Below are 26,694 nucleotides of genomic sequence, written 5' to 3'. Positions count from 1 at the left end.
CCTCCCTTTGAACACACAGAATTAGTAGAAATATCCTTTATCCTTTTAGCCCATTTCTCAGGGGTTTGGCAATGCTGGAAAACCTCTCTGGGAATCAGTTCCTGACCCAAAAGCTTTTGTCCATCAAAAAATTCCTCATATCCAGATGAGCAGATGTGGTCTGGATGGAGAGCAAACAGTTCTCCTCTGATGAGAGAGCTGAATCAGCATCATTAAACTGTCAGGAGAAATCCTCTGTGCTAATAAATGTATTGCAATGCAAAACTCTGAGCTGCAAATTAAGAGGCACCTGATGCCCAAAGGGACACGAGGCAGTGGGACAAAATCAAGGTCAAAAAGCAGCTTCCCAAGTGACCCCGTGCTGGAATGAACCTGCAGTGGCCAAGAAGAACACAGCACATGGAGAAAATAATGGAATGGTTTGGGATGGGAGGGACTTGGAGCTCATTTAATTCCACCCTGCCGTGGCAGGGACACCTCCCACTGTCCCAGATGCTCCAGCCCCAGTGTCCAGCCTGGCTCTGGGCACTGCCAGGGATCCAGGGGCAGCCCCAGCTGCTCTGGGCACCCTGTGCCAGGGCTGCCCACCTTCACAGGGAGGAATATTTTCTAATGCCTCACCTCAACCTGAAGCCATTCCCTATGTCCTGACCCTCTATGTCTTATCCAAAGTCCCTCTCCAGCTCTCCTGGAACTCCTTTAGGCACTGGAAAGGGCTCTAAGGTCTCCCCTGAGCCTTCTCTTTTTGAAATTTATTATTGCTGTGAGGAAAAAAAAAAAAATCAGTCCAGCTCTGAGCCTTGGGATGGTATGGAAAGAATTTGCAGGGTATCACCCAGAGCCACATGCTCACAGAAGCAGGAGGGCTGATGGGCTGCATTCTGCTCTCCAAGCTCATTGCCTATTAAAAACCTGGATTTTTTATTTTCTGACTGAGCCTAGGAACACAATCTCCAGCAGGGAACAATAATAGCTTTGACTCTCTCTTTATATAGGTCACGTTGGGAGGCAGGCACGCTTCCCTCCGTATGCCAGGAGAAAATAGCACTTTTTGACACACTGCAACAACTTCTGAGGGGAAGAACAGCAGAGCAGCCCCCCCTTCCCTGCTCCCATCAGCCCGAGGCACCGATCCCAGAGCAGCTGTCAGAGGGAAACCCCATTTCTGGAGAGCAACACTTCTTCCTTGTGCTATTTCTGGAGGCAAGCACCTCGGAAAGGCAGCACAGCCAGAGCCACCAGCTGAGCTCAGGAGCCCTCAGCAGCCCACACAAGGGCTGGGCTGCTCTGCTCCAGCACCCGGAATAGTCAGAGATCTCTGCTGCCCACGGGGAGGGAGCAGAGGGTGCTGCAGGGGTGGGCGATGGGTGCTCTGTGATGGGAGCCCCACGCTCTGCCAGGGTAGCACACGAGCAGGCAGGGCAGGGCTGGGCACACTCACACCCCCCCAGTGCCCTGCTGGGTTAGGGATCCCACTGGCACACTGCTCACTGCGTTTTGAAATGTCCTTCTGTTGCACTACAACACGAATTAACTCACACGCTCACACCACGATCAAAAGAGCCACTTCTATTTCTGACCCCAAATGGAATCCCAAATAGAATCCCAAATAGAATCCCAAATAGAATCCCAAATAGAATCCCAAATAGAATCCCAAATAGAATCCCAAATAGAATCCCAAATAGAATCCCAAATAGAATCCCAAATAGAATCCCAAATAGAATCCCAAATAGAATCCCAAATGTGACAGTGGATTGGAGGATGGAATTTCCACCTCTCCAACCACACTGGTCAAACCAACAGCCCATCAATTCTCTCCTCTTACAAAGAAAAATACAAAACAATCATTATTTACATGAACATGTGTGAGAACTGCAGTAGAAATATGTAAACATCAGAAGGCATTGGAAACTTTTAAAATAACAAGACAACATCCTTCTTTCTGCCATATAGTTTAAATCCCTTTAAAGGGACCTTCAAAGTGCAGAGGCCAAGCCTGATCTGCTCAGCTCCCAGTCACACCAGGGAAAGCTGCCACAGGTCTCTCTACACTCAGACATGCCTTGAGTGCAGATGAACACAACCTGCCCCTTCACTTGGTAAAGCTGGATGAGATCATGAAACCAAGATTTAGAAACCTTCCCCTTCACTTGGTAAAGCTGGATGAGATCATGAAAGCAAGGCTCAGAACTAACTCAGATTTCCCCCCAAATGTCCCAAAGCCCAGCACAGCAGGCATGTGCTCACAGCACAGAGCTCAGTACAGAGCTGCAGTCACCAGAATTACACTTCTGTATGTACAAAAATGAACCTAAACCCTACAGACCAGCCCAGGCTCTGCTGCCTCAGACATTTCAAATCATTTCATGGGATTCCTGCAGGGAGCTCGTGGCTTTGGGAAGGGAAAAGAGCTGACATTTCCAGGGGTGGGGCAGCCCCAGCTTCTCTGGAAGCTGTTCCAATGCCCTGTGCTTCTCCTGCTCCAGCCCCATGAGCTCCAAGGCCATCCTGAGAGCAGCCCACCACCATGGGGATTAATTGCCCAAGACTTCACTAATGGTTAAACTTCTTATAAGCCACGATACAGGACCCGAGCCCCCGTGAAATTATCAGATCCAGAAGCAATTACTAAGCTTGTGAATAATTTAGACAAGGAAAATCAATCAATTCTGCCCCACATAATCAGACCTCAGCTGGCAGCACCAGCTCCTGCTCCTTGCTGCTCCAAGTAACCCAGCACTGGAGCCCCAGCAGCCAGAAGCAGTTCATTCATTTTCCTGGCATTTATTAGCCACTTTCTAAAGCAGCCCTGGAGCACTACCACAGGAGAACATTCTTGGACCTCCCAAAAACCAAGCAGACTTATGTTGTAAGCACATTCTTCTTTCTTTCGGGATTTTTTTACAGAGGAACGCAGAGGAAAGAAAAAGAAAACAATTTCTATTTCTGCTCCTTGTTTTCCCATGTGGAATGTGTTTGGAGAATTGCTTCCCTGGGGTGAGTGCTTGGTTGGATTCTGGTGAGGATTGTTTGAGCTGATGGCCAATCCAATCCACCTGGGGCTGGACTCAGAGAGGGCCATGAGTTGGGAGTGAGTTGGATATGGGAGTTAGAGCAAGTAGGTTTGTAGTTTGAGTATCTCCTTTAAATAGTATATTAATGTATTATAGTATAGTTATAATAAAGAAATCATTCAGCCTTCTGAGCTGGAGCCAGACATCAGCATTTTTTCCCACCAGCTTCACCTGCATTTACAACAGACTTGGGTTTTTCATGGTCCCTTCCCTTGCATTTTGTATCAGCCCGGCTGCAGGTTCCCTGCCCCTGAGGAGCTCCCAGCCTGGGAGCTTCTCACCTCCCCTGTGGTTTTGTAGTGCCCAGCTGAGCAGGAACATTCCAATCTGCCTTTCACTGCTACCCGTGGTGTTCAGCAGGGAGGAAAGCCTGTTGGACCCCACCTGGAAATAAAAAGGGTTCCTGTCCCACTGCACTCCTGGCTGGCATGACAGACTTGCACATGAAAGGAAAGTTGGGGAAAGGAAGCACAAAGAGTCTCAGCAAAAGGAAAGTTGGGGAAAGGAAGCACAAAGAATCTCAGCAAAAGGAAAGTTGGGGAAAGGAAGCACAAAGAATCTCAGCAAAAGGAAAGGTGGGGAAAGGAAGCCCAAGGAGCCTCAGCAAGCTGCTCAAAGTCTCGCTGGGAGACTGGAGAAGAGCTGCAAGCCAAGCCAAGCCCAGCTCAGCTCAGCAGCCCAGGGGCAGCCCTGGCTCTGCTCCTCCTGGCCCTGGGAACAAGCCTTGGGCCAGCCAAGACATTGTCCCCATCTCCAGTTAACATCCAAGGCATGGCAACTCACACTGCCCACACCAAACCGTGTCTCCTGCTGGACACAGGCAAGGAAGAACACTAAAATCAACAAAAATACAGCTTTTTGGGCTGAGACTGTGACATCTGAGCATTCCCTGAGTGCTCCCTGGGAAAAAGCAGAGCTGTCTGAACTACACAGGGCTGTCGGATGGAGGAGATTCCTCTGCTCCCAGCACTGCTGATAAGGGGATCGAGCTCCACATCCTGAGGGAATATCAATATCTGTCCTTCACAAAAAAAAAAAAAAAAAAGTGAATGATAACTCTTTGCCTGATGCCTGCATGATGAATTTGTGACCCAAAAGCCCTTTGAGAAGAAGGATTGGTCTCAAGTGGGCCATTAATATCAGAGCATTGCAGCTGTGTCAGATGTTACACTATTTAAATGAATAGAATATCACTCCTACTTGACCAAAATGATCCTGTACACACAGAGCATGGATGGGGCTGCACAGAGATTATCCTTTTAGGGACAGGCCAGCCAGGCAGGGCACAACCCCTCTGCTCCCCAGGGCAGGGGTGGGGGATCCAGAGCAGAGAACAGGCACCTGCAGCACAGGGCTTTCAGCTACAATTCCACTTGGGACCTAAAAGTCCCTTCAAGGAGCTACTAAAGCAGAAAATTGTAATGATCTGACAGTGTTACAGCACAATACCCCTTCATTTGCATGAAATCCTTGGTAATAATGTACTTACTTCCAGCACATCAAGGCACAGGTCCCTATAAAGTTCTGCATGGCAGCACAAGTTTGATAACACCAGGTTATCTACGGCTCCTTGACATCCACTGGAGGGAGGGCTGGGAGCTCCATGGATGTCTGGAGCACATTATTAATAGCACAACAATTCAGGAGCTGCAAGGAGCACAGCAGATTCCCTGTAGCTATTTTTAATGTCTTTCTAGGCATCCCCCTCACCGCCAGCAAAAAGACAAACTTGTTTTACTTATCATCATCAGCGGAATCACAATGACCTTCAGGGCTCCACGCCTTACCTGAAGCACACCAGCAACTCCCTGCTCCTGCAGAGGCAGCACTCAACATCCCCAGATAGGACAAAAGGCTCCAGGTGCCTCTTAAATGCATCAGCATGCCCAGAGCCAGCAAATAACAAAACCAAGTCCCGCCCATGCCCAGCTGAAGCTGAGGTTGGAGAAATAATTTCTGGGGTTCTACAACCAGCTGGGTGCCTGCCCTGCAGCTCCAGCAGGCAGGTCTGTTGCAGCCAGGTGAGAGAAATAAAGAATCCACTCAGCCCTCAGATCGTTTGGGCCAAAAAAACCCCAGACTGCAGTCAGAACCCCTGGGAGGAACCTCCCAGACAGCATCAAAGCAGGTGCCAGCAGGAGCAGAATCACAAACTGCATCTAAACACACCCAGGCTTATTATAATCTAAAGATCAGCTCGGAACAGGCAGGAATAAGTTAATTTTCACAGACACACAGCCACTAAAGCCCCTGAGGATCCTGCACGTCTGACTCGCTCAGGGATGGCTCTGCAGTCCCTGCTGCTCCTGGGCTGCTCCCACGTGCATCCCCACGAGAAGCAGGGTCAGGAGGTGATGCCAAAGCTCAGCTGAGCTGCAGAGCTGCTCACAGAGTGTCAGAACTCAAAATGTCCCTCAGACATTTTTGGAGGTTCCAGGCCCAGGTCAGAAGCATTTGAGACCCTGGCAGGCAGCTGGAAACAGCTGTGATTTTGGGTTTGAGCCATGGGATGAGTTACCAACCTTGAAGGAAAAACAAGAAGTCACAAAAGTTGAGATATTATAGTAGAAGTAGTCACAAAGTAGAGGGAAGAATTTTTGAGTGAGGCATTCCACACACCTGCCTCCACTCAGCAGCACCTTCCCCCTGGCTGGGGATGTGTGCAGGTGGGGCAGAGCATCCCTGGGGACTCCAGGGAGCTCCTGGGTGATGTGCACATCCATGGTGCTCTCCCTCCTCATGGGTTCCTTACAGAACCACTGCCTGGAAAACTCTGGAGTGTCAAATATGCCATCCTGAACTGCAAAGAGCTGTGAGCCTTCATTTATTCTCTAAAAAGGAGGGGGTTCCTAATGGCCTGGTAATTTTTAAATCGTGTTCTTTAAAGGACAGAGTATCAGAGGTGTTTTGCTGCTCTCCAGTAACCACGGTTATTAACCACCCCATAAAGGCCAGTGATATAAAATACACAATTTCCCAGGATGTTTCCCTTTGGAGCAGAACTCAGGATGTGAACTCAGCTCTGCTCCACCACTGCCAGTGGAGTGCAGATTTTAATTAAGTGCATCGCTTGATGAAAGGCAGGATGCAAAACAACCTTGAGCAAATGTCGTAGTCCTTGGGCAGGCTGGGACACCCTGCTGGGGAGGAGGCCAAAGCAGTGCCTGGAGAGTTATTAGAATAAAAGTTTTAGATGCTAAAATAAGAACAGAATGAAAAGTTCTTCTGGATTAGCCCAGCAGCCTGTCCTGCCTTTGGCAGTGGCAACAGGAGGGGCTATTTAAGGATATCATGAGAGCCAGACCCATTAGAGAGAACCACAGAATCATTTAGGTTCAGAAATCCATCCACAACCAGCGAGCCCAACCTTCCCCCAGCACAGCCCAGGCCACCCCTCACCCCTGTCCCCAAGTGCCACATCCACACAGCTTTTAAATCCCTCCAGGAATGGGGATTCTGCAGCTTCCTGACACAGAAACCAACTCTCAAGATCATTAAAACAACAATTATTCACCTCCACACCCAAAACAAACAAACAAACAAACAAACAAACAAACAAAAAGTGAGAGTATTTTGCTTTGAATCAACCCAGATTGCTTGGGATAAAACGAATGAATGAAAGTTAGAGCTTGCTGGGTAAAAAAAACCCATTTGATTTAAAAGATGCTTTCAAAGTGTGACCCCCACAGCCACCCTGCCTGTGCCTCACCCCAGGCACTGTCCCTGTCACAGCTTTTCGTGGTTTGTTCCACGTGAAAGGGAGTGGATGTGCCATGTTTGATATTCCTGCAGACACAGATGTTCAAGGGAAAATTGTTAAAATGTATTATAACTCAGCAAAGAGACCCAGGGTCAAGGAAGCAACACAAGAATGCAATAAAGTAGAGCGAGAATTCAATTACTCCCAGCAATTTCTGCATCTCAAGAACTGATGTAATGACAAAATCATAGGCATGCACCAGTATTACAGAGAAGTTAAGACTGATAATACATCTTCATCTTTAATTTCTCTTAGATTTACTCATCTAAATGAGCAAACGCTTGGAATTTGGCCCAGACCAGGATTTCAAGCCAAGAAAACCTCAGGCTGTGGAGATCAGTGGCTCTCAGCTGTGCATTTTGCATCGTGCAGGAGACATGGAGGTTGAGAAAGATGAGAAACCCTCCCCCAAAATTCCTTCCAGTCGTCATTCTCAGAGCTCTTCCATTTCCTCCTCCTTTGCTCTCCTCTTCCCCATCTCCCACCCCCAAGTGCCTCTCCTCAAACCAGCACCAAGCCTGGAATGAGCCATCCCTGAGGATGAGGAGCCGTGGGGAGGTGGAAGAGGGATGTTCCTGGTGGGAATTTGGGGCTTGGCTTAGGGCTCCACTCAGAGAGGGCCAAAAGGGGCAGGGGTATCACCCAGCCAGCCATGGGATGTGTTCCAGGAGGAGAAAAGTTATAGGGTGAACTCTAGAGAGAAAACAGACTTAAAATTAGGTTTGGGGTTTCAAGAAGAAGGAGTGGATGAGCTTGTTTTATTGGGTAATATCTGAAAGCCTGCAGGGCTGGAGGGCTAAAATATGTGCTGCTCCTATCCTTGACAAATGGTTCATATTTCCTTCAGAGCTGAGTTTCTGCCAACAGTTCCTGTACCACAGGGTTAAACTTCGAAACACTGAGCAGGAAAAAATGGTTTTTTGGTGATTCCTTGAAGACCTATAAAACACAGGCCAAAATCCACCCATGAATCAAGTTCTTGAGCACTTTGTTCTTCTGAAAATTCATCTAATATCTGCACAAACCTGGGCTTGAACACAGCCAAGGGAACCATTGCTATCATTTGATAACTAATGATAAGCCCTTTCTCCTCAGCAGGGATTGAGAGGATCAAGAGTGAAATGGGTTCCTGAGGATGCTGATTTGAGCCCTAACCTGATACCTGACCCCAGAGCCAAGGAGACCCTGGTGATTTACAGCTCCCAACACTTAGGATGAGCCTTTTGTCTTTGGAGGAACAGGTTTTAATCATAACTGCAGGGTTTTTGGTCAGCCCTGGAAATGGCTCCTAAGCCTGGAGCTGTGATGGTCACATTGTCCCTTGGAGCCACCCCAGGGACTGACACAGCCCATGGGACATCAGCCCTCGTCCTGCACGGCTGAACCCACACCCAGCCCCTCCTGCAGATCCCTGACTGTGACAGCCACGTTCTCTGGGCAGAGAGACACAATTCTGTCCCTCAGGAGAAGCACAGAGAGAGAAGAGGAAACAATCTTTATCTCTGCTCCTTAGTTCTACCCATGTGGAATGTGGTGTGGAGATTGTTCACCTGCAGTGATGCTGGGCTGGATTCTGGTGAAGCTGTTTGGGGTCAATAACCAGAGATTGTTCACCTGCAGTGATGCTGGGCTGGATTCTGGTGAAGCTGTTTGGGGTCAGTGACCAATGGACCCAGCTGTGGCTCGGGCTCTCAGCAGATAGTCAGGGGTTTGAGTTAGTTAGATGGGTAAGTAAGACATAAGAATGTAGAATAGGCTAGTATTGCTTTAAATAGTATATTAATGCAATATAGCATAGTTTTAATAAAATTATCCTTCAGCCTCCTGATCTGGAGCAGACATCATAATTTTCTTCCCCTCGTCCAGGGTTCAACACATTTTTACTATACCTGCCAGCAGAGGTGGGTCTGGTCCTTGAGGTGTCCCCAGCCCTGCCAGGACCCCTGGAGATCAAGGTGCACCCCTTCCATCTCCTCCTGGTCCCTGCCCAGTGGGCCCTGTGTGTCACACACTGACCTAAGCCCTTCCTCCCTGGGACTCCCCAGGCTCCCTCAGCCCAGCTCTGTGCTCCCCCAGGTCCCCATTTTGGAGCCAAATTCCCTCTGACCAAATCTGTGATTCCCTGGCCCACAGCCAGGTCAGAACCTGCTCCCAGCAGCTGCTCCCTCTGCAGACATTCCCAAATTAACCCCTGTGCCCCCAGCACTAAGCATCACCCACTTGTGGGTGACTGTTCCTAAATGAAATGCATCCAAATTCACAGAGCACTCCTCAATAAATGCCTTCCCTGCCTTTGTGGTATTTTTATAACCTGCATCTCAAGTGCCTTTCTAGTGCATCATGCCATATATAATGAAGAAACACCAGACACGGATATAACACTGGAACAGATGCTCCTACCACCCAAATGAATAATTCCAACATTAATTCAAAACTCTTTAGAGCAGTCAGGATGCCAACATGCAGAGGATTATCAGCCAAGGGAAGAGAAATTTAATGTATGCAGGTAAAGGCGAATTTGTTTTTCATCAGCACCACATGAACTGAGTTCCTGTAAGTCAAACCTACAGCAAGTGTTTCTCACATGAAGAAAGGTGGAGGTTTTATCTCAGACTTACATTTTGATATCCAAAGCTAATTCCTGTAAATGCCATTAGTTTTGGTGCCCTAACCAAATTAATCCCAGTTCACATTCAGCAATCAAACCTTTTCAATCAGATGCTGGGAGCTAAATGGGTAATCAAGAGCCATAACTGGCTTGACTGGGGCATTGAAACCATGGAGGATGGAGCCCTGCTGGAGCCAGCCTGGTGCCTGATGGAGGAGCTCCCTGGCTGTTCCCGAAATCCCTCACCAACCCATCTGGGAAGCCCAGGACTGATCTCCTTCCAGCACGCTGCTTCTGCCTCACTCAGCCTTCCCAGAAGATTATCATGCTCAGATTTCTCTGAAGTCATCTCCTTTCCATTCTCCAGATCAGATAAAAAGCCCAGACAGGAATCCAGGATGTGCTGCTTCCAAAGGATGCAAATTTTCCTCTCCTTAATTAACTGCCCATTATCCCAGCACAAAGTCAGAGGGAGAATCCCTGCCAGGTGCTTCAATGGGCTCACCTTAGATCCAGGGAGAAAGGATTCATTAACCCAAAAGGAGGGATTTGGGTTTTCTCCTGGTGTTTTGGCCAAAGGCACAGCCCTTCCACTGCCATCCCCACTGCTTCCCCTCAATTCCAGGCAAGTTCTTCATCCCAGTAATCTGTGGAGTGATCCAAGCTCTGGGGGAGAGTGTGAGGCACAAGGACACTCCCTGCCCTTGGTGTTTGATGGGGATCAGAATTGCAAAAGTGCTTTTGGTTATTGGCTGCTGTCAATCAATGACAGCCCCAATTATAACAACAGCAAAGAGAGCACGTGGCCACCAATAAATTTACAAGGATTGATTTTCACATACCAGCACAGCAATAATACAGACTCCCACTCAAGGAGCCCTTATTAACCAGCCAGGCTATGCAGCAGTAAAACACGAAATTGCACTGAACAGGAATGTAATCCCCACGGACCTTCTCCTTCCCCACTAAATTTTAGTTCAACATCGATTTTTTTATGTTGAACAAACACATCATGAGGCTGAAATCAGATAGGTGGATTCATCTTGAGCCTTTTTCTACTAAAAAAAAAAAAAAAAAAAAAAAGCATCTAGGAACAAGGTGAGACAGCCCTGTAATTACTGCTCCAGGATTCATTTCATTCATTTGCAATGCAGCTCCCTCCTGACCTTCCTCCAACGCTGGCATTCACAGACACACCAGGGCATCAGCTTGGCTTACTCCAGCTCCAGTGGGGCTGCAAGTTCCAGGGTACTGGAATGAACTGGAACTTGAGAACCTGCAGTTTTTATTGCTGGTGTTACCTGGTTTTGCTCAGTATCTCTTGCCTCTTATCTTTCCTCACAGCATCACCACATGAAACAGCTCTTGGCACAGGGGCAGAGGGAGCTGCAGGAAGAAAAGGGCCCTGGTTTCCACCCCCAAAATCCTGGGCAAAAGCTGGAGCAGCACATTTGTCAGCAGTTTTGCACCGTTCTGCTGCAGCACTGAGCTGGGGCTCACAGGTCCTGTCGGGGCAGGGAGGATGAGCCACCTCGCTGGTTCTCAGTGACAACAAAATGCACTCGGGCCCCACTCACTGCCCAGCTCCTGCTCGGCTTTCAAACTGCCCAAAATCACTGGTTACTGAGGGGGAGGAGGGGAGAGTGAAGCCCAAGGAATCCCATGCTCCCAGCACTGCAGCTCCAGCTGCTGCACATCTCCCAGCCCAGACTGATTGCAGCGAGGCAGGTCCCGAGGCTTTTGCTATCATGTTTTATACTCCAGAGAGTAAATTCACCAGGAAGAAGAAAAGCAGCAAACCCTGGAAAGCACCAGACATTTCTAACCTGAGTGACAAACGCTGAGCGCTGCGAGGACTGCGACACAACCAGTGACAGCAGGGACAAAACACAGACGAGCTGCTGGCCCCGGAGCAGCCTCAACGTCCCTGAAGGGTCATCTTGCTGGAGCTGAAATTGGATGGGTTTCAAACCATGTTTCCCTCATTCTGCAGTTCCAATTACTGCCAATTCCAGAGCAGGCAAAGCCCCGTTGTCGTTGCTGCCCAAACACAGCCCAGCTCACCGAGACCAGTCCAACCAGCACAGCCAGCTGGGGAGCAAACACTGCCTGGACGTGGCTCCTGCTCTCCCAGCACATTCCCACCCTGGCCAAGGCAGGAATGATCCCCTCCTGCCCCAGCAGAGCCCCTTCCTGCAGTCTTTGAGGTGTTTGTGGGCACAGTCAGGGTTTTTTCCCCCTCTCAAGCACCTTCAGAATCAAGCCAGGGATCCATCAGACCTCCCCAGCACAGCATCCCTCTGTCGCAGAGGGAACAAACTTTATTTTAACTAGAGCAATCCTTTCTTTTGTCACTGAAGTGGAGTTTTAAAATGTCTCTCTTGTAAATGTGCCAAAAATAAGAGCATAATTTATTCATTTCCTCTATGTGCATTTTGTTCCTGGTTATCTTTCCAACTCCTTGACTGCTGTGAACAGTTAAAAAAGGGTAGAAAAGGAAAAAAGCACCTCTAAAGGTTAAAACTTTGAGCCAATTTCAACTTCTACATACATTAGAGCAGTGTATTTTTCATTCATTCCTCCTGGTGACATTTCAAGCTTTGTTACAAATCAATCAGCATTTCCAAAAGCATTTGGAGAAGCAGGAAACTATAGTGGCTACAAATCCTACAACATCTATTATTCTTGCTATTTCACTCGTTTGGATGAAAAACATTTCAAAGGTTATTTTAAAGGAAGCAAAGATTTGTCTGAAGTTTCAGGACAGACAAAAGATTTCTGTGCCATGTTTCAGCAGCAGAATAAACTTTAGCAATATACACAGAATTTATTTAATCATGAATTTGGTCAAGTATTCAAAAGGAACAGAGGGAAGAGATACAAATAGAACAACTCTGTATGATGTGGAAATACTGGGAAATAGGGAATGTACCTAAAGGTCATAAAATACAGATTTAAAGTGGAGGTTCTGGAAGATTCCTTCAGTGTGGTATTTATCACCCAAGGCCACAGAATCATTAAGGAATGAAAAAGACCTTCAAGATCATCAAATCCAACCCTCCCACCACATCCCAAAGAGCTGCATCTACTTTTTGCATACTTCCAGTGAGGTGACTCCAGCCCTGCCCTGTGCAGCCCATTCCAATGCTCTGCCACTCTTCCAGTGAAGAATTTTTTTCCTGCTATCCCTCCTGAACATCAGTAGTGCCAACTCAAGAGCAATTTCTTTCAGTGCCCAAGGCAGGAGTAGCTCAGCTCCTGACAGCAATGTTGACAGCCCAGTGTTGTGCCAGGGGTGTCCCTAGAAATCAAACCCAGCTGCTTCACCTTCCCAGAGGCACCAGGAGCAGTGGCAGGTGTCCTGTGGGATGTGACTGCCCTTGGTCACTTGGCCGTCCCTGTGGTGCCATGAGGGGCCAGCACAGCCCCCTCCCCATGTCCCAGCCCCTGTCACCCTGGGCAGCCCCACAGTTCCTGGGGTCTGGGTGCTGGGATGACCCCAGGAGTGTAAAATCCTCCTTCTCCCAGCCCTGCAGCCAGAGGAGCAGTCTGAGTGTGCAGGATCAGCTTCTCAAGCTGTTTATTTTCCCTTCTCCAGAACATTCTCTCTCTGCCCTGCTGAGCTCTGGCCAGCAGCTCGGCCATGGCATTCTGTCTGCCCTCAGGGGTGTTTGCATTTTATACCAAAAACTGCCTGTGCCATGTTTGCAATAACGTGCCAATATCTGTCATTTCTGTTGGGCAGTGTGTCTGTGCCTTAAACCAACAGAAAAGTGTCACCAGCACAGCAAGGCAGGGAGGGCAAGGAGAAGGAGAAGAAGGTCAGGACACACCCAAATCCCTCCATCTTGAGCCTCTTAATATTCTAAAAACCCCAAAATTCTACTTTTCCACCCTGTGTTAACTCAACTACCACACCACTCAAACCCTTGTGGTTTGTAATTCCTCACACAGAGTTGGCAGCTTTTTCCATGGGCTAAAATGGAAGCCACAGGTGTTTGTGACTTGGTGCCAGGGTCTGGGGACAGCCAGGGCAGGCACAGGGATGTGCTGGGTTCTGACACACAGCCAGCCCTGTCCCTGCTGCCCATCCCATCCCATCCCATCCCATCCCATCCCATCCCATCCCATCCCATCCCATCCCATCCCATCCCATCCCATCCCATCCCATCCCACAGTGCTGCAACCCCTCGGGAGTGGAAGTTGGGAGGCTGAGCCCCAGGGAGCAGGGAGCAGTGCAGAGGAGTGGCTGTCTCCATTTGCACAGCCTGCCCGGGCTTTCATCAGGGACTCACTGCCACTGTTTGTGTGGGAAACCCAATGGAATCAACCATCAGTCAGGATCAGAGAGGAAATTGTGCCTGGGAGAGGACAAGGAGGAGAAAGAACCCCTCAAACCTGCACCTTGCCAGCCTGGAAATTCCCTGCTTCCATTTACCCATCATTTTGTACCCACTTTGTACCCACCAAGGCTGAGGTTGTGTGGGCAGGGCAAACCCAGCAGCCCTGGAGAACGGGCAAAGCCCTCCCCAAATGACAAATCTCCTGGTTTTCCTCACCTCAAGCAGCTGGAGCCCCTCTGTGCACAGCCTGGCCAGCGGTGCACGGGAGGAGGACAGAGGTGGCCCATGATGGATCTTCTCCAGCTCTTCTGCTGGTTACCATCATGCCAAAGGAGGAGGAAAATCTGGGCCTCAGAGTGACATTATTCTCTGTCTGGAGTCTGGGGAGCACCACGGATGAGGCTGAGAACTCCTTTTCCACGAGTGACAAGCAACTCTTCCTCATCTCCCTCATCTCCCATTTGCTGCTGTGTGTCCCAAGCCAGGCTGGGATAAAGCTGCCTCACCCCAGGTGGAGATGGATAAGGAATTTTAAAGTGCACGAGGTCACAGGGCAGAGCTTTGAGCTGGAAAATGGCAATTCTGGGCATTCTTCAGCCACTGCCCTGGGGTGGTTCTCAAGCTCTCCCTGGGGAGGGAATGCAGACAGACATTGCTGTGGAAATCAGCAGCAGCCAGGTCTGCTTCCAGCATTCTCTAACCTGTCCACAGGGATGCTCTCACGTCCCAGGCTGTCTTTGCCTCTTATCCAAACCCAAATGAGGAAGAAATTCCACTCTGCACCTCATGACTCAACAGGAGGGTCTCCCTGACCCTTTTGGCTCTTTACTCTCTGTGTAAATCACTTGAAATCAATTCCAACTCCATTTTCCTTTGCAGAATTCATCCATGTGTAATGAGTCAGAGTAAAACTTGCCATCAAACTTTGCTCAATCACACTCTGACAAATTTTAATTAAATCCCCTTCTGCTAATACCTTTGCCTATGATTCTTTAAGTGACATAAGTCACTCATCTGTGACACAAGGTATGGGCACAGCTGAAGCAGCTCCACCACCAGCAATGGGTAAAATAATAATAACTCATGGCTGGGAGATAAACTAGAATTTTTAAAACTCTGCACAGCTGCCTCTAGCAGGTTCCTGCTTGTCTTTATGGTTTCATCAGAGCTATTTCTGTTCCAGGATGTTATATTTGTAATATTTTTTTTATTAGGTAGGAAACAGCTTATTTGATCAATTTGCCCTATTTTTCTGTTCATGAATTTAGTGGGAGGTTAATCATTTCCCTGGGTTTACTAGAAATTACCTGCCAGATATAATTGCAGTAAATAAAACTCGCTCTGGAGCTCAGGCTCATGTGGCTCAAAACAAATGCCTGCAATTACTGCGTTTGTGGAGCATGAGCTCAGCAGAGCAGGAACACGGGGAAGGAAATTAGTCTGGGGTCTTACAAGGCACCTGAGCACTGCAAGTGCTGTTCCCTGGCAGCTGGGCAACAAATCCCCAGGGATATTCTGCTAAAGGCTGCCTTGCTGTCCTGGAGGGGCAGCAGTGGCTGTGCTGGGCAGAGTGGCCTGTGCCAGCTCCGTGCTGCTGGGGAGCAGGGATGAGACTCCCAGGCTGCCAAAAAGTGCTCAGCAGTTGCTCAGTGCCCCTTGATCCTTCCCACATGCAGCAAAGTTCTGATATTTCCCTTAAATTGACTCTTTTCTGCATAGCTTGAGCTGCCTCAGAGGTGTTGTTGAGTCAGGTGCCCTCTCCTGCAGTGCTTTGCCACCTGTGAGCTCTGGCTCACACAGACACCTCTGAAAATCCTCAGGTGATGCACAAATCTTGTGTGTGACCTGCAGGGAGGGCTGGGGCAGGGGCTCAGGGCACCCCTGCACCCCAAAATCCGAGGAAAAGCTGCATTTGTGCCACCAGCCTTTGCTGTCCCTCAGGACCCTGAGATCAGCTCTGATGACTGGGGGCAGGAATGGATAATGAGGGATTTTTGCTTATTAAGGAAAAGATTTATTTTGGAAACGTGCCCCTGCATTTCTCTCAACGCTGCACAGTAAAACACACACACGAGGAGGGCAATTTCCTGCAAGTCCCAGTCTGCAATTAAAAAAAATATCCTTTTTAGTGTTATTCCTATACTGCTTTTAGATGCTGAGCAGAATGACTGGGAAATACTCTGTGTTCTTTATTGACTTCCTAAAGCAAAAGCCTCAAAATCTATCCCCCCAGCAAGAGCCATCTCTGAGGTTACACATCCCTGCACTCCCATTGCAATAATCCCTTTCACATTAAAAAATAATGAGCTTCATCTCATTTGCAGATTCTTAAAAGCACCGAATGCTGTGGTCACTTGGCAATAGGAACGCACATCTCATAAATAGTAAATGAAAACAGAGCTCTCTTACCTTCCCCCAGCAGCAGGGCTGAAAGCTGGGCAGTCCCACAGGGAAGCAGATTCCTTCCAGGAGGCTTCCATTCCAGAGTGGCTGAAATTCCTGCCCAGGGAGGCTTGTTTGGGGGAAGACAGAGGATTCTGCTGGACATTAAAAATGTTTGTTTCACTATTCCCATCTTGATAAACCTCTCTATAAATGCAATTCTTTCTTGTAGTGGAGAAGTGCCAGAGCTCCTGGTAAAACCCAAATCAGTCATTTTTATGGGGAACCTGCACAAATGCTTGTTTCACCAAAGAGGAAATTTGGGAAGCATCTACAGTTAAGCAGAACAGAGCAGCTCACTGAAATGGGTGCCTAAAGGCAGCTGCAACCAGAGAAATGAGATCTATAATACAAGGCTTTGCCAAAAAAATAGACTTGTCTGTTTTCCCCCCCATCTTCCTAATATACTTGTGCACTTTCTTTTGTAATAAAACCTCCCTAGAACAGGCAGTCCCTCATTATGGATGTGTGTGTTGTGCCAAAGCCACGGTCCAGCAGTGAGGTTACTGCAATAATGTGCTCAGGACATCAAGGATAAACCTTTTTTTTTTTTTTTTTTTTTTAATAAATCCGTAAGTCTAAAATGCCTTTAAAATGTAGTATATATGAAACCAATTCAATTTTATAGCAGCAGGGTGTATAGAAACTGCTCTTTCAGCCATCTTATCATTCCTCAGCGAGGGATAATGCCCTGTTAAGTTCTAGTAAATGCCTTCAAATACACAAGAAACTCACTGATATTTTACCTTTCTGCTGGGTTTCACCTTGGCCTGTGCTCTGGCATTCCTCATGCACAACCAGGGCTCCTGCTGGCTCCCTTGCATGGAGCTCCAGGTCAGAATAGAGGGGTTTGGTGTAGGATTTTGACAAGCCCGTGTCATGCTTTGACATGGGAAAAAGAATCTTCTTGGTAGGAAGAGGTTAATTAACACTTAATATTAATTATATTAAAAAGTAAATAATTAAGAGCCCAAGTCGTGTCTCACTATAATTTGTTAGCGTTGAGTAGTAGGAAGAGGAATATTTAAAAATATTTTCATTTTATATTTTGTATGCATTTTTCTTTCTTTTTTTTTAATAGTAGTATAATAGTAGTAGCCTAATAAATTATTTTTTTTCCCTTATTATTAAGCTCTTGCAGCATTTCTGAGAGACAGAGGTCACGATTTATGTTTGGAATGAGATTTGAGCTACTCCAGCCAAGGCCTCAGATTTGGGCCTTGTGAGGCCTTCCAGCCTCTGACACAGTTAGAAATTAAGAGTTTGTGGCACAGTTAGAAATTAAGAATTTGTGGCACAGTTAGAAATTAAGAGTTTGTGGCGCAGTTAGAAATTAAGAGTTTGTGACAGTTAGAAATTGTATTAAGGTGTGATGCACTGGGCTGTCTGGGTGTGAATTAGTATGGGTTTCTATTGTGAGGTTTAGGCCACCTTAAGACAAAGATAGACAATGTTAGCTTGCCAATGAGAGTGCCTTTGTAAATTATAAACTATGCAGAAGTGTATAAAAACTGCCATCTTCTCTCAAATAAACGGAGAACGTTGCATTAATCATATTGGTTGGATGTGCGTTCTGTCCAGTCCAGTTTCCCGAGTTATGAGGTCCCTGGCTTTTAGGGTCCTTGGCCAGCAGCCTCCTCTGGCCTCGGGGGTCCCATGTGGAAGCCACAGGCAGCCCAGGCCAGGGGGAGGCAGCTCTGTCTGCTCAGCCACCCCCACGAGCATCAACAGCACCCGGCCACAGCTCCATCCCACACATAAAAAACCCTTTAAGTGCATCTTGATGACTCCCAGCGTTGGGTGATCAACCAGGCTTGGATTGGTGACTCCAAATCTATGGGTTCAGCTCCCTGACACAAACTTCTGAAGTTGGCAAAATACATTTCCTGTTCTGGAGGAGTTGGTTCTCCATAGAGCAGATGCCCAGAGAAGTTGCTCCATCCCTGGAAGTGTCCAAGGCCAGGCTGGACAGGGCTTGGAGCACCCTGGGATGGTGGGAGGTGTCCTTGCCATGGCAGGGGGTGGAATGAGATGGTTTTTAAGGTCCCTCCCAACCCAAACCATTCCATGATCCACTATCAGCCTCTGCCACAGATGGGGATGGTGGGATGCTGAAACACAACACAACCATCACTGATGGACTGTAAAGTGTCGCTATCCCTTGGAATAAAAACTTCAGGAAAAGCTGGAGCAGGAGGGGCTGTAGGAAGCTGAGGACAGCCAGGGGCACAGGGGGTTCGGGGCTCTGCTCCAGGATTCACAGCCTGCTCTGCATTCATTCCTGGAACAGCATCTGAACATAGCATATTCCCTTTGACTGGTTTTACCTCATGGAAAAAACCATGGACAAAAAATCAAGAGTTCCAGCTGCTTTTACAGAATCCTTGTATTTATTTAGTAAAATAATTGGAAATCTGTTTGTTGGTTGGGTACAAAGGCATTTCCTAAGGCCCATGTTTTTAAACTGGGATGAGAACAGCCCCAGAACCTGTCTCTCACAGTTTCTATGTCAGGAGCAGCACAAAAATGAACCATTGTTTTAAATTATTATGACTGAAAGAACCCATCTTTTTGTTGTCAAAATCTTAAATTGACTCTGCCACAACACTCCATATGTTCCTCTTGCCCTAGATTAAAAGCTCAGATAAATTCTAATTTATCCAGTTGGGGTTGTGTCCCTCCAGCTGCCCTTTTGGAAGAGCTGTGCTCCAGGCTGGGAGCTGCTCTGGCCAAGCTGTCAGGAAATCACAGAGACCATTAGCAGGGTGAGAGAGGAAGAGGAGGCTCAAAGGCTTTGTCCTCCAGGTCAATAACAGGGGGAAGAGGCTGTGCACATGTTAATTAGCTCCAATTTGCAGCCTGAACCGTACAAATAGCAGTTTAATAACCTTGGCTGGTGAGAGAGGAGCGGTGGGAGCAGGGGGATGGAGGCAGGGAGTGCTGGGGTGGGGGTGCAAGGACCAGCCTGTCCTGCCCCAGGTGGGTGCCACGAGCCAAGCTCAGGCCCTGTTGCACTCCTGCTGCCTGGACAATAAAACCTCTGATTCCAGCAGGAGCTGAGTGATGCTCAGCATGCCAGAAGAGGATGCAGCTCAGCTGATTCAGCTTGGGCTCACTTTGATGAGGAGTGTCACTATAGGACACGAGAAAGCACAACACGAGCCACTACGATGGCAAGGTAAAAAAGAAGAAGGTTTATTTTCTGACTCCAACCTTTATACTTTTCCAAAGGGGACAGCGGATTGGAGAGTGAATAGGCCACCTCTCCAAGGACATTGGACAAACCACGAGTACATCAACTTCCTCCACCCCCATGAAAGAATGCAAAACAATATGTTGTTTATAGAAAATGTGTGAGAAAGTTTTCTAACAGAATGTAAACTCAGAAGGCTTTAGAAAATCTTAAGAATCAGGGCGACAGCGGAGCTCACAGAAGCAATCACACACCTGAACATTTCCAGAAGCCCTCGGGACATTCTGGCTCCATCCTCCTGTCCAAGCAGGTTTTCAGGGTTTATGCAGGGGGAAAACAAGGCAAGGAAAAGAAAAAGTCAAAGATGTGAGATCAGGTGTTGTACACCTGAAGTATGCAATTCGGTTTTATGCCACTCACGTGGTACCTGCTCTTCACAGAAACAATCCAGGTCAACTTTTCTGGGTGATTTTAATTATCATGGGTTGGACCTTTCAGATCATCTCATTTCACCCCCCTGCCATAAGCAGGGACATTTTCCTCTGACTAATTAGAAGATTTTTTTTCCTCTGACTAATTAGAAGATTATTCATACCATATCAAAAGACCACATCCAACAAGGTTTGCAATACTCAGCTGAGTATTGATAATTTATTTGTGTATATGTAGGACACCCAGCAGTAACTTTGACATTTCTAATGTGTTTGGAGCATTAGACAAACAGAGGGATTTTTGCCTGCTTAGCATTGCACATTATGCATCTGTCCTACACTGTGCCAGCTTTCCCTGCCGCTGGATTTTCACAGTGGTAGGAAATAACAGGGATAAAGGGATTAAAAAGCAATGATTTTCAGTAAAGCCTTATAGGACATGTATGCTATGATCTCAGCTTACTTGTCTTCTCTACACCACTAAAACACTCTCATAGTAGACAGATTTATGGCTTAAATGCAGACAAGTGTGTAAAATAAATATTTTGCTTATAGCTTCCACACCCTTTGAAACATTCCCTGTGATTATAATGGCTTCTGAAGTCTCTTTCCAATGGGGTGATTTGCAGTTCAGAAGTTAAAATCAGGGCCCTCCTCTGGCCTCGGTGCCAGCTAAAGGTCATGATTGAAATGTGCTGTTTAGCAATTCCAAATAATTGTATCCAGACTTCAAACACGCCACGCTTTGTCACAGCTGCCACAGAAGGTCAAACTGAATTTCAATTCTGTTTATCTTGGTATTAATAGAGCTACAGTTCAACTATGCCACGTGAAGTACATCTCTCGGAGCAGTGGCTGTGCTTCCCCCCATGGGGGCTGAGAGACCTCAGCCACAGCAGGCAGGAGAGGGAAATCCAAAGCCTGTGAGCCCTCATCTCAGAGAGGAGCATTTTCACAGCTCAGCCCATCCATCCAAGGCCGTGGCCATGTGTGCGACAGACCCAACAACTGAATCAACCCCTCCTGAGTGAGAAAACTCCAGGTGCCTCCCGTGACAGCTCCCTCTGTGTTCATCCCAGCCCAGGCTCCCGTGACCCACCCATACACACAGGGGACAAGCTTACAATTAAAATTATTTCTGTTAAAACAGACTTATCACCGTATCTGCCCCAAAAGAGTCCTGCCCACCCCCCCAGCACACACACAATATATTCATTAATACATAGAAGTCTCCAAATTCCCATTGTACCCACTGACCGTGAGCACAAGATTTTTGTTGCACATCACTGATTCCTTGAGTAAAATGGATTTACAGCAGCCTCTGATCCTTCCCCACGTGTGGGAAGGACAAAGCAGCTGCTTTACCTGCTTCACCTTCATGCTGCTTTTCCCTGAGCACAAACCTTTGACCTTCACGCTGCTCTTTCCTGAGCACAGTCTCAGAGGTGGATGGAAGGCAATAAAGGATGGGGTTGGTGTTTTTTGGTTCTCCAAACATGTCACTGTGCAGCAAACATACAGGCAAGACATTAAATATGTAAGTTTACATACTGCAGAGGAATTTCATTTCTTTCACACCAAATCAGGAAACAATCCTCAAACCACAATCACTGAGATGTGAAATCCAATGCTAAAGCACAGAGATACTGAGCTAAAAAGATCTTAGCTTGCCAAAGGAACACCCAATTAGGGATTTCTCTCTGCAGAGCAGATCTGTAGAGCTACAGATGTCAGCTCAATTCCTCATCAGGTTCAGGGATTCCCAAGTTAATTTCACACTAAGAAGGTTTCAACAAACCAAACGCAGGAAAAAAATACTCCAAAAGAAATACTGAATTCTTTGACATGGTCGAAATACAGTGGAGAGCTAAAGGTGAATAAAGGGGGCCAGGAGCTGGTTGTTGAGCTGGGCACAGGGGAAGCAGCAGCTGAGGGGGTGGGAAGAAAGAACTCTCTGCTGCCCAGAGAAGCTCCTTCACATCCTGCTCATAAAGAGTAGCAAATCCAGCATTTAAACCCGAGCTAAGCCTCCCTGGCTGTGCAGCACCTCTGCTCCAGGATGGCTGGGGACAGCAGGGGCTTGGCTGGGGACAGGGCATCACTTCTGCTATCAGCAGATGCAAAGAAATGTTCCCATGGCTGTTCATGCATTAGCACATGACAGGACAGGGGTGGACAGGAGTTTCATGCTCCATGTGTTATCACATTTACTCCTGCAATAAACACAAGTGATGTGCTCACAAGGAAACTCCTCACTTGTCTTTAAGGAGCTTTGGCTTTCTAAGAAGCTTTGGGGGGTTCCTTGCGAGGTGATGAAATGAGATTAGAGTCCCTCCTACTGAAACATTCACACAACAGATCATTTGGGGAAAGATACATCAACCACAAGGAAAAGCTTCCCAATTAATAATACATGAGAGAAGTGAGATGGAATAGCGTGTGAAATGACTGACCTGCTTTAGAAACACTGCTGGGTGTCATTTCAGCTCCTTATCGTAGAATTCCCCACACAAAACCATCCAGATGTTCCCATCTGCCTCCACATTGTCCCTGTCAGGAAGGGAGAACCACAGGAGCCGTTGCTGCTGAAGGGCTGGCTCACTTCTCAGGGAGTCATCCACAGGGAAGGATGTTCCAGGACAAAACCAAGCCTGAAATCCCTGCCTGTGGAGCAGCCAGAGGTGCTGCTGTGGCTGCTGCTCCCACCCAGATGTTTGTGCAGCCCCTGCACACGTGAGCACAGCCCCAGTGCTGCGCCTGCAGTCGCTGACAGCAGTTGTGCATGCAATTATTAACCCGCACACGGAGCTGGGCCTGCATTATGCAAATAGCCACTCGTTCAGCTAATTGGTCATTGCCTTCCACAGTTACTCGTGGGTAATTTGTGCTGTGCTGGTACCGTTCTGAATAAATGCAGCACATGCAGGCAGCTCTGAAAATCAGTGTCCACATCCAAAACCTGAGTGAGGAGAAACCTCACCGGGCTCACCTGGCTGACAAAAAGTGTCAGCCACACTAAGAACCTGCTGGCACAACACACAAAATGCAACTTCAATTCCCACATCAGTCTTCAGCAAGAGGCATACTTCCCCTCCAAAAATTCCAGCTGTTCCAAACCGAGCTCACAGATTTACTCCCATCTCCCAGCCATCAGGACCTACTGCTGTCTGGACACTGCAAGATTTTTATTTTTAACCTCTCCAATAGCAATTCTCTTTTCTTTCCAATGGTGCCCCTTCTACCTGTCATTCCCACTTGCTACCACTTCCCAGTTTGTATTTCTGGGTAGATGGCACGCTGGGATCCCGAGGCACAGTTCAGGGAAATGGATTATGCACACACTCAGGATGTTAAGCAGCTTAATGGCAGGATGTCTGCTCCAGAGAGAAAAGGCAGGGACGTGCCTGACAGGTCACCCAGGGCTCTATTGTTCTATTATTTCAGTTATTTAGACCCTCTTAAAGGTTTAAAGGCCTGCTCCCCAAAATGCCAGGCACTGTACAGATCCAAACCATGCCTCTGTCCCAGAGCTGCAGACAGGTCCAGGGCAGGGACAGAAGTGGGCACGGGAACAGCAGCAAATGTCACACTCCTTTCACAGCACTTTTGGACAGAGATGAACCAGGAAAGCAGCTGAATGTAAAGACAATGGAGGAATAAGGGGATGAAGCCAGAGGGCACAGGAGGAGAGAAGATGAGAACAAAGAGGCAAACAAAAAGCCCACACAGTGGGAAATCTGTTTTCCTGGGACCTTCTCTTTTAAGGCTGCTTGAGCAGGAATATTTTGGAAGAATACTCCATTCTGCCTGACGGGAAAGTATTGGCAGAGGTTGTTCCTCAAGCAGTTTGTGAAAGATGACACAGAGAGGAAAATCTGCTCTTCTGCCTCAGTGCAAACCCCCCCAGCTCCAGGAGGTGCCTCACAGCCTGGGGCAGCAACCCTGGCTAAGCCATCCACTCATCTGGCTCCTTCCTGCACCAAAACACTCATTTGCAGCCTGTAGGAATGAAAGATGTCTTAAAATCCATCTCGACATTATTCTCATTCCTGGCATTTCGATGTTGTGAAAACTGCCTGGAAATGGAGACACCAGCTTAAGGCTGTAAAATTTTAATGCTCACCGTATTTCTCCCCCTTTTTTTTTGTTTGCAGGGAGGTTTTAGGTCCATCAGGTTTATGCCTTTCAAGGATGGATCTACTCTGCTAAGAGAGTGAAAATAAATTCCCTGCCCTGAAACAAAGCCCTGAAGCTGTTCAAAACACTGATTTTTCCAAGAGGCACCTGCTGTTGCATTATTTCCTCATCAGGAGTAAGTGATAGATGGGGAAGGAACATCCGTAGGGATGAGAAGAGCCGCTGAGAAAGGAAAAGTGTCTTCTTGGACAACATTGATGAGTTCCTTCTGAAAATTCAATTTCCTTATGTATGAAAAACGTCACTTTTACTGTTACCCAAGTGACCTTCTGGGCTCTCAGAAAAAACATCATCGCCTCAGGAGGAAATCTGAAGCATTAACTGCAAACTGCATTTGCTATGTATTTAACTTATTGTTAACTCGTATTAAAAAGTGTTAAACCAATCTTTAAAATGATTTCCTGAGAAGGAATCACTTCAGGACATGCCTGGAGGAGGTGCTGAGCTCTGCCTGTCATGGACAGCAGGGCCTTTTCACCCAGGTTGTGCTCAGCAAACTCTGCCCACGGGATTGCAACGCTTTGTGCAGAGCAGGAGAGTGAAGAACATCCCGTGTGCTTTTGGGGTGTCTGTCAATAAAAGCATCACAGGAACACAGAATTTCCATGATCTTAATAAAGGGCACAGGGATGAGGCAGCACAGCACCATCCTGCCACAGGTTTCCTTTCTGTTGGTTAAGCGAATTATAAAAAGTCAGGAAATAAAGATTTTACGGTATGAAGAAAAGCTGATTCTTGTATCACTGCCACAGCTTCAGCCACAAACTCCTTGTGTAGCACAGACTAAAACTGTACCTAAAATCTGATGTGAGGATTCAGCCAGGACACTCTGGGAACTCGGCCAGAGGAGTGGGTGAAGACCAAGGTCAGGAGGAGAAAAATGGGGAAATGTGTAAGTCAATAATTGCAAACTAAGGTAAGTGAAAACAGAGACAGAAAACTGGGAGAGGACAGGAAACAGAACATATCAGAGAGCTGACACAGACAGCTTTAAATCCTCCAATTTCAGGCTCAAATGACTCTTACGGTTCACAGAATCACGGAATATCCTGAGTAGGAAAGGACCCACAGGGATCATCCAGTTCAGCCCCTGAGCTGCACAGAGACCCAACCATCCCCCTGGGCATCCCTGCAGCAGTGTCCAAACCCTCCTGCAGCTCTGGCAGCCTTGGGGCTGTGCCCATTCCCTGGGGAGCCTGGGCAGTGCCAGCACCCTCGGGGGGTGTGAGTGCCTGTCCCCTCAGCTCGAGGTTTGCCTCTCTACAGAGCACAGAAACCCAAATGTTTGAGTCCTGACGGGCCGCAGTGTTTTCTCACTACACCTTTGTGTCACTCCGAGTGAAGATTGAAAACATTTGGAACCAGGACTCGAAGGGCAGCTGGGAAATCTCTCAGCAGGTTCATGCTGTCCTGGACACAGGTTATGGATCATGAGGGTGATGCTGCTCATGCCAGCCCCAGTGACCTGCAGGGTGTGCCAGGGACGTGTGTGCCACTGGAGGGGACTGGTAAGGACCAAGCCCAGCGATGGAAAGGTGTAAACTCCAAAGCCTGAGCACGGAAGGGTTGTTAGCCCTGAGGCTGAAGGATGGAAGGTGCTGTTAACCCTGGAGCCAAAGGGTGGCAGGAAGGGATGTTCACCCTGGATCTGAAGGATGGAAAGAAAGGATGTTAACCCTGGATCTGAACAATGTGAGGGATGTTAACCCTGGATCCAAAGGGAGGAAAGGATGTTAGCCCTGGATCCAAAGGAAAGAAGGAAGGGATGCTTACTCTGGATGCAAAGGAAGGAAGGAAGGAAGGGATGGATGCTCCCCTGAATCCGAAGGAAGGAAGGAAGAGATGCTCCCCTGAATCCGAAGGAAGGAAGGGATGCTCATGCTGGATCCGAAGGAAGGGATGCCCAGGGACGCTCCCGTGGATCCAGAGGAAGGAAGGGATGCCCAGGGATGATCACACTAGATCCAGAGGAAGGGAGGGATGCTCAGGGATGCTCCCGTGGATCCAGAGGGAGGAAGGGATCCCCATGGACGCTCCCCTGGATCCAGAGGAAGGGAGGGATGCCCCCCTGAATCCAAAGGAAGGAAGAGATGCTCCCCTGAATCCAAAGGAAGGAAGGAAGGAAGGAATGCTCATGCTGGATCTGAAGGAAGGGATGCCCAGGGATGCTCCCCTGGATCCAGAGGAAGGGAGGGATGCCCAGGGATGCTCACACTAGATCCAGAGGAAGGGAGGGATCCCCATGGATGCTCCCCTGGATCCAGAGGAAGGGAGGGACGCCCAGGGTCGCTCCCCCGGATCCAGAGAAGGGAGGGATGCCCAGGGTCGCTCCCCTGGATCCAGAGGAAGGAAGGGATACCCAGGGACGCTCCCCTGGATCCAGAGGAAGGGAGGGATGCCCAGGGACGCTCCCCTGGATCCAGAGAAGGGAGGGATGCCCAGGGTCGCTCCCGGACCCGGGCGATGCCCGCGGCAGCCCCGGGCGCGCCGGGGCCGGGCGGGGGCGTGGCCAAAGGGGGCGTGGCCGCGCCTCGCCCCGCCCCGCGGCCGGTGCCGCGCGCGCAGCAGCCAATGGGAGCGCGGCCCGTCAGCTGACCCGCGGCGCCTTCCCAGGTGCGCGCCGGCGGCGGCTCAGAGCGGGCGGCA

At 48.3% G+C, this 26,694-nt stretch overlaps 1 long non-coding RNA gene across 1 annotated transcript in view; it reads right to left on the bottom strand.

Annotated features, from left to right (window-relative positions):
• LOC144247000 (uncharacterized) overlaps positions 1-17,083 on the bottom strand; it is a 117,447-nt gene extending 100,364 nt beyond the window's left edge. Inside the window, exon 1 of the long non-coding RNA XR_013340719.2 lies at positions 16,195-17,083. This is a non-coding gene — a long non-coding RNA (uncharacterized LOC144247000). The remainder of the gene's footprint in view (positions 1-16,194) is intronic.
• Positions 17,084-26,694: the final 9,611 nt, after the last annotated feature.

This window comes from Lonchura striata, chromosome 12, assembly GCF_050655825.1.
Source record: "Lonchura striata isolate lonStrDom1 chromosome 12, ASM5065582v1, whole genome shotgun sequence".
NCBI lineage: Eukaryota > Metazoa > Chordata > Aves > Passeriformes > Estrildidae > Lonchura > Lonchura striata.
This window is presented reverse-complemented; position numbering and strand designations above follow the sequence as displayed.